This window comes from Dama dama, chromosome 23 (genome assembly GCF_033118175.1).
Source record: "Dama dama isolate Ldn47 chromosome 23, ASM3311817v1, whole genome shotgun sequence".
Taxonomy (NCBI): Eukaryota; Metazoa; Chordata; class Mammalia; order Artiodactyla; family Cervidae; genus Dama; species Dama dama.
This window is the reverse complement of record NC_083703.1, coordinates 69,336,578-69,350,458: the sequence shown is the minus strand read 5'-3', so window position 1 is coordinate 69,350,458 and position 13,881 is coordinate 69,336,578.

Genomic DNA, 13,881 nt, shown 5'->3' with positions numbered 1-13,881 from the left:
TCGTTGCCAAGTTTAGGTGGTGTGTTAGTGGATGTTCATGGCACACCATTCTTTCAACTTTTCCATATTTCCAAATATTTCCAAACTATTCAGAAGAAAACGCGGGCAGAAAGTTTGCAAGTCTCGCTACCCGCCACCCACCCACACGCAGGATGCTTCGCAAGTTGTTTTCCTTCTGCTTCTCTCCTCTTCCTCCTGCTCCCTCCCACCTTTTCCTCCTCCCCCCTCAGACTTTCAGTTACAGAAGCCAAAACTGAGCAGGACGCAGTCCAAGATGAGATTAACAACAGCAGAGGCTTGGGAGTCGAGATAGTTTGAGTCCCTTACAAGCTCTGTGGTGGACAGGTGACTGAAACACTTTGTGCCTCAGTTTCCCCATCTGAGAAATGGGGCTAATAATAAAACCTTCATAAGGTTGCAATGAGGACTGATTAAAAGAAAGGTACATAAAACATTCAGCCTAAAGCCTGGACCATAGTCTGTGCTTCGTAGATGTTTGGCAAACAAATAATAAAAACAGATCTCATGAGGCAGTGCCCACCATGGAGAAAGAGGTGGAAACGTGCCTAAGAGATGAGCAAGGCAGGGAATTGGGGGTTTGAGGGACCTGAAGGGGTGCAGTGTGGTTGGACTACAACGTGGATGGGTGGAGTGTGGAAGGACTGGGGAGGGAGGCAGGTTGGGACCCCTTTGCTTTGGTGATTACAAGCCTGGACCCTGGGATCAAATGACTTGGTTCAAATCCCAGCCCTGCCACTTACTAATTAGATAACTGGACAAATGACTCCCATTGCCATATCTTAGTTTCTTGATCTGTAAAAATGGAGATTGTAACAGTTTCTACCTTAGGGGGCTGAGTTAACTGAGTTAGTAAATGCAGAGACGGTGAAATGGTGCCTGGCTGCCTGGCCCATGGGGAAGTGTAATGAGTGTTTGCTCCTCTTCTCTTTCTCATACATGTGCTTGCACACCTGTGGTTGTCTAATGCGTGCACAGGTGCATCTGCAGTCTATCCCAGTGATTCACCTGGGTCTCTGTGTAGGTTTGTGGAAGGATACAGAAAGTCCACAGGACCAGTGAACTCCTGGGAGATGATGTCAAGTATTTTTGTCCATCCTGGGCCCTTCAGGGAGAGATGGAGTCCTGGTGGTCCCTAGCAAGGCTGGGAAATATTCCTTATCAATGAGTCACTATCACGGCCCTCCTTGAAGGCCTCCCGTGGCTCCTCATTCTTTCATCCCTTCATTCATTCATTGATTCATTCAGCCAACCAACATTTCTTAGAGCATCCATTATGCAACAGACCCAGCCTCTGAGAACCTTTGCACTTGAGCTTGGCTTTGTCTAGCTTGCTTTTTCACATACTCTCCTCTTTGACCTTCTGGACTCGAGTCCAGTGTTACTTCCTCTGTGAAGCCTTCCTGAGGGCAGCAGGCTGTGAGTGGGTCTGCTCGACACCCTGGTTTTTATTCCCACAATGAGACCAGTGACCTGCATCTGTTCACCCCTGAGTCCCCAGCATCAGGCACAGCCTCGGCGCATGCGCTTTTGATGAATGAATGAATCGTGCAGTGTGAGGACACCCCTGGGGGTCCAAAACCTGCTGCCCAGTTCACCAGAGGGGCTGGGAGCTCTTTGGCCAGCTTCCGAATCCCTGCCTCTGTCCCTGCCATTGGTGCCACCAGCCCCCACAAGGAAGGCCACAGAAGCTGGAGAGAGATCGCACAGGAAGAGTTAAAGAGGCGGGGGGCATTGACTGCCGGGGTGGTGGGTCCCTCAAGGCTGCTGGATGTGCTGGGAAGTGGAGCAGGAAAGTTGTCAGCGTCCTTCAGATGACGGGGACAACTGACCTTGGGCTCAGCCCAAGGTTCCCTCCCTGGAAGCCCCAGTGTGCCAGGCCCTGACCTCTAGGGGAGGCCAAGGAAGCCGCCTTGAGGGCAGTGGCATGGACACCAGGCCCTGCTTTATCTGCTCGCTGCATGCATTGGCTGCAGCAGTGCGGACACGGGGCTCAGGCAGCTGGAGAGGCGAGAGGAACTTCTGTCTCTCTGGGCATCAGAAGTGACTGGAATTTGGCAGCCAGAGAAATGGCAACTTCCTGTGGCATCTAAAGAGCTGAGACTGGCAGCCGGAATCCAGCTGGAGCTGGCAGCCCAGAGATGCCGGAGCTGAGATTTTCATGGCCAGTTCCTCCTGCAAGACACATGGTGGGGCTGGATTTCACTGTATAGAGGAGTAGAGTGTATGTGTGTGTGCACACACGTGCTATAGCGTATGCATGCATACACATGTATGATAGCTGTATATAGTTTATGAGCACACATGTGGATAGTGTGAATGCATACATGTGTATAGTGCACATAGGTGTGTGCAAGTATAGATGTGGGCAAAAACTCAGGGATTGTGCCTCTAGCGTGTCTGTCTGTGCCCAAGTTTGTCTGCCTGGACAGGTGTGCTCTTGGTATAGGTGTGAAGCAGGCAGTTGTCTATATCTACAAATGTTCCTGGGCTTCCCAGGGCAGGCTCAGTGGTAAAGGCTCTGCCTGTCGATGCAGGCAGTGCCGAGACGTGGGCTCAATTCCTGAGTTGGGAAGATCCGCCAGAGAAGGAAATAGCAACCCACCCCAGTATTCTTGCCTGGGAGATCCCATGGACAGAGGAGCCTGGCAGGCTGCAGTTCATGTGTTGCAAAGAATTGGACACAACTGAGTGACTGAGCAGACACACATGCAATACATGCTCTTATACATGCATCTGCCTAAAGGGGGCGGGAGCCTCTCTGTCGGATGCATGTGTGTGATGCATGGAGGACAAATCTCAGTGCTTCCGTGTGTGTGTGTCCTGAGAAACCATCCTGCAGCTCAACGGAATGAAGTAACTTTGGGAGGGGATAAAAAGGTCTGATGCTGGAAACATCTGGCCCTCCCTCTGGGCCTGGGGTCTCTGGAGAGGGTTTGTGTTTCCTCTTGGCCAATGAACACAATCCTTCTCAAGCAAATATACGGGCATGGGTGCTTTCTGTTAAATAACATCCCCAGGTCCTCTCAGCTCGGGTTGTTAACCAGAGCTGGGCGATTGGAGGGAGTGCCAATAGGAGTACTTTTCTGAGTGAGAGGTGAGCAGAATTTCACCTCCGCTGGGGTGGGGGGCCTAGGCCTGGTAGCCCTGGTGCATCTAGTACCAGAGAGAGGGACTTCAGCCAGGATCATATGAAGCATCAATGGTGGATACAAAGCCTCTGTGTTGGGAAGGGGGATTGTCCCTATTGAGAATGACCAGTGATGTTTGGTCCACACTCAGCGGCTGGGAGAGCAGAGAGCAAGGGCCACTGACATAAAGATCTCACAGGGGAAGAGTTGGAGCAGAATTTTTGCCTTCATAGCATAGAAGGAAGTCTGTTAATTACAGTCATTGGGTATTTGTGATATATTTCTTCAATGTCTGTTCCTAACATTAGACCAGGAGTTGACAGATTATGGCCTGTAGACCATATGTGGCCCACTGCCTGTTTTTGTAAATAAAGTTTTAATGGAACAGAGCCACATCCATTCAGTTGTGTATTTTCTGTGGCTACTTTCATGCTATAGCGGGAAAGTTAAGGAATTGTGACATAGGCCCTGTGGGCCACAAAGGCTAAACTATTAACTATCTGAACCTTTACAGAAAAAGTTTGCTGACCTCTGTACCAGACCATCAGTTTCCTGAGGGTGGGGATTATAAATTTGACACGTAGTAAGTACCTGTGTGCGTGCTTAGTCATGTCCGACTCTTTGAGACCCTGATGGACTGTAGCCTGCCAGGTTTCTCTGTCCATGGGATTTCCCAGGCAAGAATACTAGGGTAGGTTGCCATTTCCTCCTTCAGGGGATCTTCCCAACCCAGGAACTGAACCCATGTCTCTGGCGCTTCCTGCACTGGCAGACGGATTCTTTATTACTGAGCCACCTGGGAAGCCCATATAGTAAGTACTTGCTGCTGCTGCTAAGTCACGTCAGTCGTGTCCAACTCCGTGTGACCCCATAGACGGCAGCCCACCAGGCTCCCGTCCCTGGGATTCTCCAGGCAAGAACACTGGAGTGGGCTGCCATTTCCTTCTCCAGTGCATGAAAGTGAAAAGTGAAAGTGAAGTCGCTCAGTCATGTCTGACTTCGCGACCCCATGGACTGTAGCCTACCAGGCTCCTCCGTCCATGGGACTTTCCAGGCAAGAGTACTGGAATGGGTTGCCATTGCCTTAAATTTCAATTCAACAGATCAATGATGATCAGTTTTGGAGAGTATGTTTATTGGAATTTCAAGGTCTGTCAAGGTTTGGGGTCAAGAAGTAGCAAAGGATGTGCTGGTAATGGGGCGGGTGGTTGGATGGAGTACAGAGAACATACACACAGATACGGACATACAGACACACACATACACACATACACTGGGGACTGTGGGGGCCAAGACATTAACACACAGAGGGACGGACTCTTTGGGGGAAGGAAGCCTTCTCTGAGGAGGTGACACTGGAGTCCTGCAGGCATGTAGACATCTTCTAGAAGATGGATTGACAGCATGGTAGGTGGAGGAAGCAACAGAGATAGAGGCTGGAAACCAAAGAGGCCAGGTAGGATGCTGGCTGGAGGCCTGAGCTAAGTACACACCAAGCCTAGATGTGTACAAGATAGGGGCCAGTGGGGCCCACACAAAGCTTCAGAAGTTTGAGGGCTGGATTTGCAGGGCCTGAAAAGCATTCCATCAAGGGTTTTGTTTTCTAGGTGTAAGGGAATTGCTGGAGCTGTCAGCGAAGGCGCCAAGGAATAGCCGTGCCTGCCTCCCAGGGCTCTGCTAAGGATTACATGAGACCTGTGATGTGAGCACAGCCAGCCTGTGCCTGGCACAGAATGACTAGTGAACAGGGTTGCCAGATAAAATCCACGATGCCCAGTCAAATGCGCATTTCAGGTAAATAACCAACAGGTTTTAGTATAAGCCCGGGACATGCTTACCCTCACACATGGTTTGTTGTTTTCCCAAAATGCAGATCTAGCTGGGTGTCTTGTATTTTTTATTTGCTAAATCTGGCAACCCAGCTGCTTAGCAATGTTGGCTGAACCTGGGCCTTTGTTGGTGGCTTCGAGACCTGGAGAACTTTGCCAGTGAAGCCAGAAACCAGATGACAAGCCTGAAGCTGGACACTGAGGCTATGAGGCCCATCCTCTTGACTTATGGACAATGAAATAAAGTTTCAGAGAGGGAAGAGGGCTGGCTCAATGTCATCCAGCCAGAGGTGGTCCTGGCATTCTGCTTTTTTTCTGTGATTGATCAAGAGGGCTTTGGTTCAACTCTTGGGCAAGTTGCCCAAGACACCCAAAGGCAGGCAGAAGGATCCTATCAGGAGCCTGGGGAGGTCTCATTGGAGTGTCTGGAATCTTTGGAGCCATCCCTGTCTTGGCAGTCGATGCAGGGTGTGATTTCTGCCACATCCTTTACCCCATCCAGGCCTCAATTCATCCAGCCATCAAATGGGCTAATTACACCCACCTCGCAGGTAAGTTGTGAAGATTAATTAATGTTTGTAAAGGCTTTGTGATCCTTGGATGAAAGACGCTCCCTACATATAAAGGGTCATTATTTTTATTATTATTATACAAGTGCCAAGTATTATTACCTTAATTAGCTTTTCTAGATATCAAAAGCAATTAGACTGATCACTCGCTGAACTCCATTGTAGACACCCAAGTCACAGAAACTCACACGCTGACCTGTCAGCTCGAATTTCGGCGAGGGGCCAGCACACGTCAAAAGGGAGGGCCGGGATTTGCAAAGGAAATTTGTTTCTGTCTCTGGCCAAGTTTCACCTCACAGAAAAATTTTCCAGGCATGTAAGATTCCCTGAAAACAGAGGTTTTTCAGTGGAAATGCTGATCCCAGGGGCTCTAGAGGGAAGGCTTTAGCTTTGTGACCCAGGCAGCTGGGGATGGGGGTAGAAGCATGTCCTGTTTTCCCTTCTGTATCCAGAAGCCCAGGCCTCATCACCCCAACCCCATCACCCCACCATGGCCAGTTAAAGTGAAGGCAAGGCAACCTGACCTCTGATGGGGGACTCCTGTGTGTCAGGTCCCAGCCTGATGTGTATATACATTTAATCAAGTACAACATAGTAGGTAGGAATGTTTTCACCCTCATCTTACAAATGAAGACACTGTGGCTCAGAAAGGTTAAGTGACCTCAGAAGGTCACACAGCCGGGAAGTGTAATGAGAAGGAGACAAACATAGGTCTTACTGATTCCATAGCCTATATTTAGGTTTATGTAGTTTCTTCAGCAGTTTCTCCATCTCTGTGTTACCTGGAGTCTATCTGGCCTGGGTCTTCCCTTGGTCTACCTTGGGCTTCCCAGGTGCTGCTAGTGGTAAAGAACCTGCCTGTTTGATCCCTGGGTTGAGAAGATCCTCTGGAGGAGGGCATGGCAACCCACTTCAGTATTCTTGCCTGGAGAATCCCATAGACAGAGGAGCCTGGCGGGCTACAGTCCATAGAGTCGCAAAGAGTCGGACACGACTGAAGTGACTTAGCACACACACACACACACCCTGGTCCATAAGTCATCAAGAGATCTGTTTGTACTTAAGAGAGATGGTTGGATGGCATCACCGACTCGATGGACATGAGTTTGAGCAAGCTCCGGGAGGTGGTGACGGACAAGGAAGCCTGGTGTGCGGGGATCTTTGCATGGGGTCGCAAAGAGTTGGACACGACTGAGCAACTGGACTGAACTGAACTGAGGAGAGTGGTTGGGACTGGGTAGGACTGAGTGGGCCACTGTGGTCTTGGGACCATCTGCAACCCTAGGCCCTGGTCCCACATGGATTTGCCTATTCAGACTCTTTGGAGTGAGTTCAGAACCCCAGGGCCCAGGCGGAGGAGGGAACTGTGGTCTGGATGTGCCCCACTGGGGCGGGCAGGACAGGCCAGGGCAGAAATCAGCGGGGTGAGGCTTCCTTGGGGCTGTCCAGTTAGCTGGGAGGGTGCGGAGCTGGCTGTAATTAACTTTACCAGCGTCCTTCACAGAGGCGAGAAGACCTTTCCCCTACTCTCCTTTCTACTCTGGCCAGCTTCCTTAATGGCCTTGAGGACCCTCCCAAGGCTCTGACGAGGCAACAGGAGCACTGGACTGAGCTACATTGCCAGTGTGTGCCAAACTGAGATTATATCTCAGGTCTGCATGGCCTACCAATCCAGTTTCTTTTCCCTGAACCACCCTGGGGGCTGGATTGGGGCCTTTGTGAAGTCAGTGGGTACTCTGAGAGGTAGATGAAGTTTTGAGGATTTGGTGGGTGAAAGAGTAAGCATTGTAGGAAGATGTTGACACACTAACGGAAGGATTGCTGGCTGGTGACTGGCTGGCTGCAGTAGGTATAGGCTAGTTGGACTGGGAGTTGTATTTCTAGATGGAGGGGGGGGTGGCTAATGAATGGCGATCAATAGGGGTGGGTCGAAGATTCTAATGGGTGGGTGAAGGCTTTGGAAATGGGTAGATGAGCAGTAGGCAGGGAGTTGGAGGAAGCAAGAGAGGTTGGCAAGTGTATGGACAAGTCGGCAGATGGCTGGAGGGGTTATTGGATGAATGGACTGTTTGGATGAAAAATGGAAAATGGTGCATAGGTGGAGGAAATATGAGATGGGGTTGGTAGATACATGGACTGAATCATGGATGAAGGGTTGGCTGATGGGTAGAAGAAAAGGTGGTGGCAGAAGGTTTTATGGAGGGTGAAGGAATTGATAGAGAGGTGAAAACGTTGGTTGATAAGGGAGGGTGGGTGGATGGAAGAGGGGTTGGTAGCTGGGTGGAATAGTGGAAGGGTAGATGAGGAGTGGGCTGAATCATGGAACTTTTGATGGATGGATGGTTCAACAGATTGGTGAAGGTGGAGTATAGTGGGTAAGTAAAAGTACCTGAATACTTGTTGGAAGGACAGATACTGAAGCTGAAGCTCCAGTATTTTGGTCATCTGACGCAAACAGCTGATTCATTGGAAAAGTCCCTGATGCTGGGAAAGATTGAGGGCATAAGGAGAAGAGGGCGTCAGAGGATGAGATGGTTGGATGGCATCAACAACGCAATGGACATGAACTTGGGCAAACTTTGGGACATGGTGAGGCCTAGGAAGGCCTTGTGTGCCGCAGTCCATGGGATTGCAAACAGCTGGACGTAACTGAAGCGAGCTAGCATGCATGCAGAAGAGATGTCAGATATTAGCCGATGGGGAGAGGGACTGTCAAAGAGATGGAAAGATGGCAGATGGGTGAAACATTCAGTGGAAAGATGGAGGGATTGATAGAAGAAGGGCTTGGTAGAAGGGTAAAAGTTTGTCAGTGATGGAGCAGTTGGCTTTGGGGCCCAAGTTTGGACAGATCTCGCTTTATCTTTTCTGGCCTTACCATTCGTCTCTGGGTGCTTTTTGAGAGTCCATTTCAGAGCAGAAATTTTTGGTGCCCAGTTCAGTGGGTGGCTGTGACCAATCTCCCCCATGGGTTTGCCCTTCCCCTTCAGCAGCCAGGCTATTTCTAGGCTCATAAATCCCCAGATGGGCAGGCTTTCTGTAATTATCTCTGGAATATTAGCCCAAGAGGTGGGGCAGGCGAGGCTTGAAGAAAGGAGCTGATTCAGAGGTGGATGTCTGTCTTTCGGTGGTGTGCCAAATGTGGCCAATGTCCAGCATGCCAGGCCCCCCCATGCCCCAAGGCACCTCCCTTCCCCACTGGCCGTCTTGGGTCCCACTCTAGCCTCCCCCAGAGAACCTGGGCCCAGGCGGGAGGTGTTCATTTGGGAGGAACTTGACAGGCATCTGTCTCCCTTCCCCCTCTCTTCTCTGTGTCTCTATGTGTCTTTCACTCTTTTCCTTCTCTTCTCACTTCTTCCTTTCCTCCATCTTTTACTCTTCCCTCTATTCCAGTTTCTCCCATCCTGTTCTTTTTATTTTCTATTTTTTTTTCTGTCTCTGATGCTTTTTCCTCTTTTTTATGCTCCTTTCCCTTGTTCCCAGTTACAAAGACCCGAATAGTCAAAGCTATGGTTTTTCCAGTAGTCATGTATGGATGTGAGAGTTGGACCATAAAGAAGGCTGAGCACGGAAGAGTTGTAATGCTGAAGAGAGTCCCTTGGACTGCAAGGAGATCAAACCAGTCAATCCTCAAGGAAATCAACCCTGAATATTCATTGGAAGGACTGATGCTGAAGCTGAAGCTCCAATACTTTTGGCCACCTGATGCAAAGAGCCAACTCATTGGAAAAGACCCTGATGCTGGGAAAGACTGAAGGCAGGAGAAGAAGGGGACAACAGGGGACGAGATGGCTAGATGGCATCACCGACTCAATGGACATGAGATTGAGCAAGTTCAGGGAGATGGTGAAAGACAGGGAAGCCTGGTGTGCTGCTGTCCATCGGGTCGCAAAGAGCTGAACACGACTGAGCAACTGAACCACAGCAACAGCCCTTGTTCCCGGCTTCTGTCTCTTCCCTACTTCTCTTCGCTGCTTTGGTTGGTTTCTCCTCTGTCATTTTCTCCAGTTTGCTCTGTTTCCATTTCTGCCTCCTTTCCTGCCTGCCTGTCTGATTCTGTCTGGTGGGCAGGTCTCCGCACAACGTGACCAGGAGCTGTTCCCACAGCAGCAACATCTCTTTTATCGACACTTGTCTTCCTTGACACGAAAGCAGAACCATTTCAAGGGAGGCTCTCTCCTGGGTCTTGAGTTTCATTTGGAATCTTCCAAGAAAGCGTTTTACCTCCTCCTATTGATTTATGATAAAACAGTGTAATTAATCCACGGGGAACTCTGGTAGAACTGGGGAGGGGGGAGCAGCAAAAAGGAAGGGAAGACAGCGGCCATTCTCCTTCTAGACCATGGGCCTGGACCAAGGATGCCCCTTCCCCTAATGGGCAGGACCTCGGCACAGACACAGGTGAAAACTCAGTGTTGCCAAGCTTATGGGACCAGTTTTCTTCTCAAGGAGAAATAATGGGGAAGAGCACTTTGGAGTTTGAGAGGCCAGGGTTCAAGTTCTAGCTCCCCTCCTCTGTCCCTGGCTGCAGGATCTTGGACAAATGTCTGAGCCTCTCTGATCTCCTCTTTTATCATGTCTAAAATAGGACCTTCCCAGTGGAGTGTTGTGAAAATTAAATGAAGATGCTGAAAAAAGACACTAGATCAAGGTTTCAGAAGAGAAACAAAATGGCTAAGAGTGAAATAAAACAAGGGCTTGTTTTTTAAAAATTGAAGTATAGTTGATTAACAATGCTGTGTTAGTTCCTGGGGTCCAGCAAAGAGATTCTGTTTTAGGGGTGGAGGTAAGGGGGGTGTCAACATTCCATATGATCTTGGAAGCTACCTGTGGATCAGAGCCTCCAACATGTGACAGAGTGGAGCAGAGCGGCCCCTACTCTCAGAAACCAGGAGACCTGGGTTGAGTGAAAAGTTCCGCATGGGAAATGAACTTGCATCGGGATCAGTCATTGTCATTTTGGCGTTTGCTACTGCACTTGGAGGGCTTCCCTGGTGGCTCAGGTGGTAAAGAATCTGCTGGCAATGCGGGAGACCTGAGTTTGATCCTTGGGTTAGGAAGATTCCCTGGAGGAAGTCATGGCAACCCACTCCAGTATTCTTGCCTGGAGAATCCCCACGGACAGAGGAGCCTGGCAGGCTAGAGTCCACGGAGTTACAAAGAATCGAACAGGACTGAGTGACTAAGCACAACTCTTGGCACGACTATAACACAGTGATTATGGTACCAGTGGTTCTCAAAGTGTGGGTGGGTCCTGGGCTAGCAGTGCCAGGGTCCCCGGGAACCCGCTAGAAATGCAAACTCTCAGGTGCCGCCTTAGATCCACCCACTCAATTCAAAAACTCTCAGGTGGGGTCTAGCCATCTGGGTCTTAGCAAGCCCCCAGGGGATTGTGATTCATGCTTATTTATGTCCTGAATGGAGAACCAGACTCAAGACCTCTCAGTGGCTTCAGGCTCTCCCCCAGTGCCATCCGCCTCAGCCTCACCTCACCCCGCTTCCCAAGAGCCTCTTGCAGAGCCAAGCAGTGACACCTGCTGAAATTCTTGAAACAAAGTCAGCACAGCAAGATGGCATTCCCAGGAGACAGCATTAATTTCTCCCTCACTTTTTCATTCTCTCGACTGTCACTACTGTCACTGTCATTAGTGTTGGCCAGTAGACTGAATGACAAGCTTTCTTTTGGGAGCTATAAATCACCGATTGCACCAACAGCCCCATGGTGGGTTTCATTCCCCCCGCCTAGTGTAAGAGATGTGCAGACTGAGGTTCCAAGGGTGCTTGCTGATGAGTGGCGGGACCAGGATCCAAACCTGGCTCTCTCTCCCTCCACGTTCCACATTCTGTGGACACTGTTATCACTCCTGTGTCTGCAGGTTCCAGGGGACTGGCCTTTCACAGACAGAACTCACCAGTTGCAATCACTTTGCTTTTTTATTTAAAATATTTTTTAATTGGAGAATAATTGATTTATAATGTTGTGTTAGTTTCTGTTGTACAACAGCGTGAAATGAGTTGTATGTATACGTACATCCCCTCCTTCTTGAGCCTCCCTCCCACCCCTCCAGGTCATCACAGAGCACCGAGCTGAGCCCCCTGTGTTATGTAGCGGGTCCCACTAGCATCCACTTTGCACATGGCAGCATGTGTGCATGCATGCTAAGTTGCTTCAGTCATGTCTGACTCTTTGTGACCCGTGGATTGTAGCCCTGCAGGCACCTGTGTCCATGGGATTCTCCAGGAAAGAATACTGAAGCGGGTTGCCGTTTCTTCCTCCAGGGGATCTTCCCACCCCAGGGATCGAACCCTTCCCACCCAGGGATCATTCCTTATGCCTCCTGCATTGCAGGTGGGTTCTTTACCACTAGCACCATCTGGGAAGCTCACATGGCACGATATATATGTGAATGCTGCCTCTCACTTTTCCCACTCTCTCCTTCCCCCTCTGTGTCTACTAGTCCACCAACAGCAATCTCTTTGAATCTAAGGAAGAATCACGTTAGGCACCCAGACCATATGGGGAACACTTGCTCTTTATATCTTTCTGAATATGTTAGACAGGCGTGTATGTTTGCTTATTATGGCTGTGACTGTGAGTTCAGTACATCCTCAAAGACTGAACAGGTGAGTTAATTTATTAATGGACAGCTGGATAGCTGGCTAGAACATTTCATCAAACGTTGCATATCTAGAAACTTCTTGGATTCTTACACATTGAGAAAAACACCTTCTGCAGAGAAACTGGTGCCCAGCTGCAATTGTTTGTGGAGGGCAAACAAATGGACACGATCTCTGGGGGCTCTGAATGACATGGAGTAAGTGGTGTAAGTTAGAGCCACGGGTCTCAAGCTTGAACGCATGTCAGAATCACTGGTAGAGCTTGCTAAGACACAGATTGCTGGGCCACCTTCTCCCCCTACCTCCTTGCCAGACTTTCTGATATAAACAGGTCTGGGACTGGGCCCATATTGTGCATTTCTAACTATTTCCTAGGTGCTGCTGCTGGTAACCATGCTTGGAGAGTTACTGGGTTGCAGTGATGCTAACTGCCATGATAAACCCCCACGTCAGTGGCTTAACCCTGGAAAAGCATACTTTCCCTTTACTAATAGGGGAATGGTTGCATACGTTGTGGTATTGTATTGTTGTTGTTCAGTCGATCAGTTGTGTCCGACTCTTTGTGATCCAATGGACTGTAGCCTGCCAGGTTCCTCTGTCCATGGGGTTCTCCAAGCAAGAATGCTGGAGTGGCTTGCCGTTTCCTTCTCCACTGATATTGTATATAATACAGCAATTGGGAAGAGTCAGATATCAATGGAATAATCTGGAGTGTAACCTAGGGCCTGTTGCCTGAGAAAAGTGATTTGCCAAGTAACTGATAAAACACATTTGTAAAACAAAACAAAAAACAGAAAACAAAATAAAAGGACCCATTTCCCCAGACCTCAAGTCCTATACATGTTTTATAAATATAGTAAAAAAGTCCATGAGGTGATACCAGTTTATTAACATAGGGAAGCTTCTGAAAGCTAAGGGCAATTATTAGCTTTCTAAGAGTGTTTCTGTATTACTTAAGAGAATGAGATTTTTAGAATAATGAAATACCATGAAATAATGGAACCTACCCAGCTCATAAAGGGATGGACTTGTTCCTGCTTCATTTTTCTGCATGTAGAGCCCCCTGTCAGGGGATGGGGCTATGTTTCTCCTGACTACAGGGCCCACGCTATTGGAGCTTGTGATGGTTTTGGTGAATGAATGATCATGTGAATGACCATAAGCAAGACTGAGACTCTTGCTTCTTGGGATCTGCGCCCATGGAGCCAACCATCCGGGAGGCTCCAGATGAGGATGTGTTGAGGGGCAGCTACTACAGGGTGGTCAGTATGTCCTGGCTGTAGATGAGTGAGTATTGTACGAGCACAACTTCCTTTCTTGGATCCAAGCCTCTGGGGGAATCCTGGAGGTTCAATCCCGAAACCGGTGATGGAGGTTAGGGGATTCAGCCCTGATGAGTTGGGGAAGTATTTTTCCAGAGGAGGGACATGAAGGTCAGACTCATAAGATACATCTGGTGGGGCACATTATGTGTGATCTGTCTGGCTGGCTACTGGCTACCACTCTTATTCTACTGCCAGGAAGTGGAGGTTGAAGACTATGTTTAGTTCCTTGGCTGTTGAGCTTTCTTAGGGCACAAGAAAACTGCTTAAAAGAGACACAGAAGGAAGGCAGTCAGCTCCATAGCCAGCAGGGAACTTGTCCATAGATCTGACCTGCTGGCATCTTCCCAAACTCTGCTCCAATCATGCAAGCTCTTCCTCATGCTGGCATCTTCCC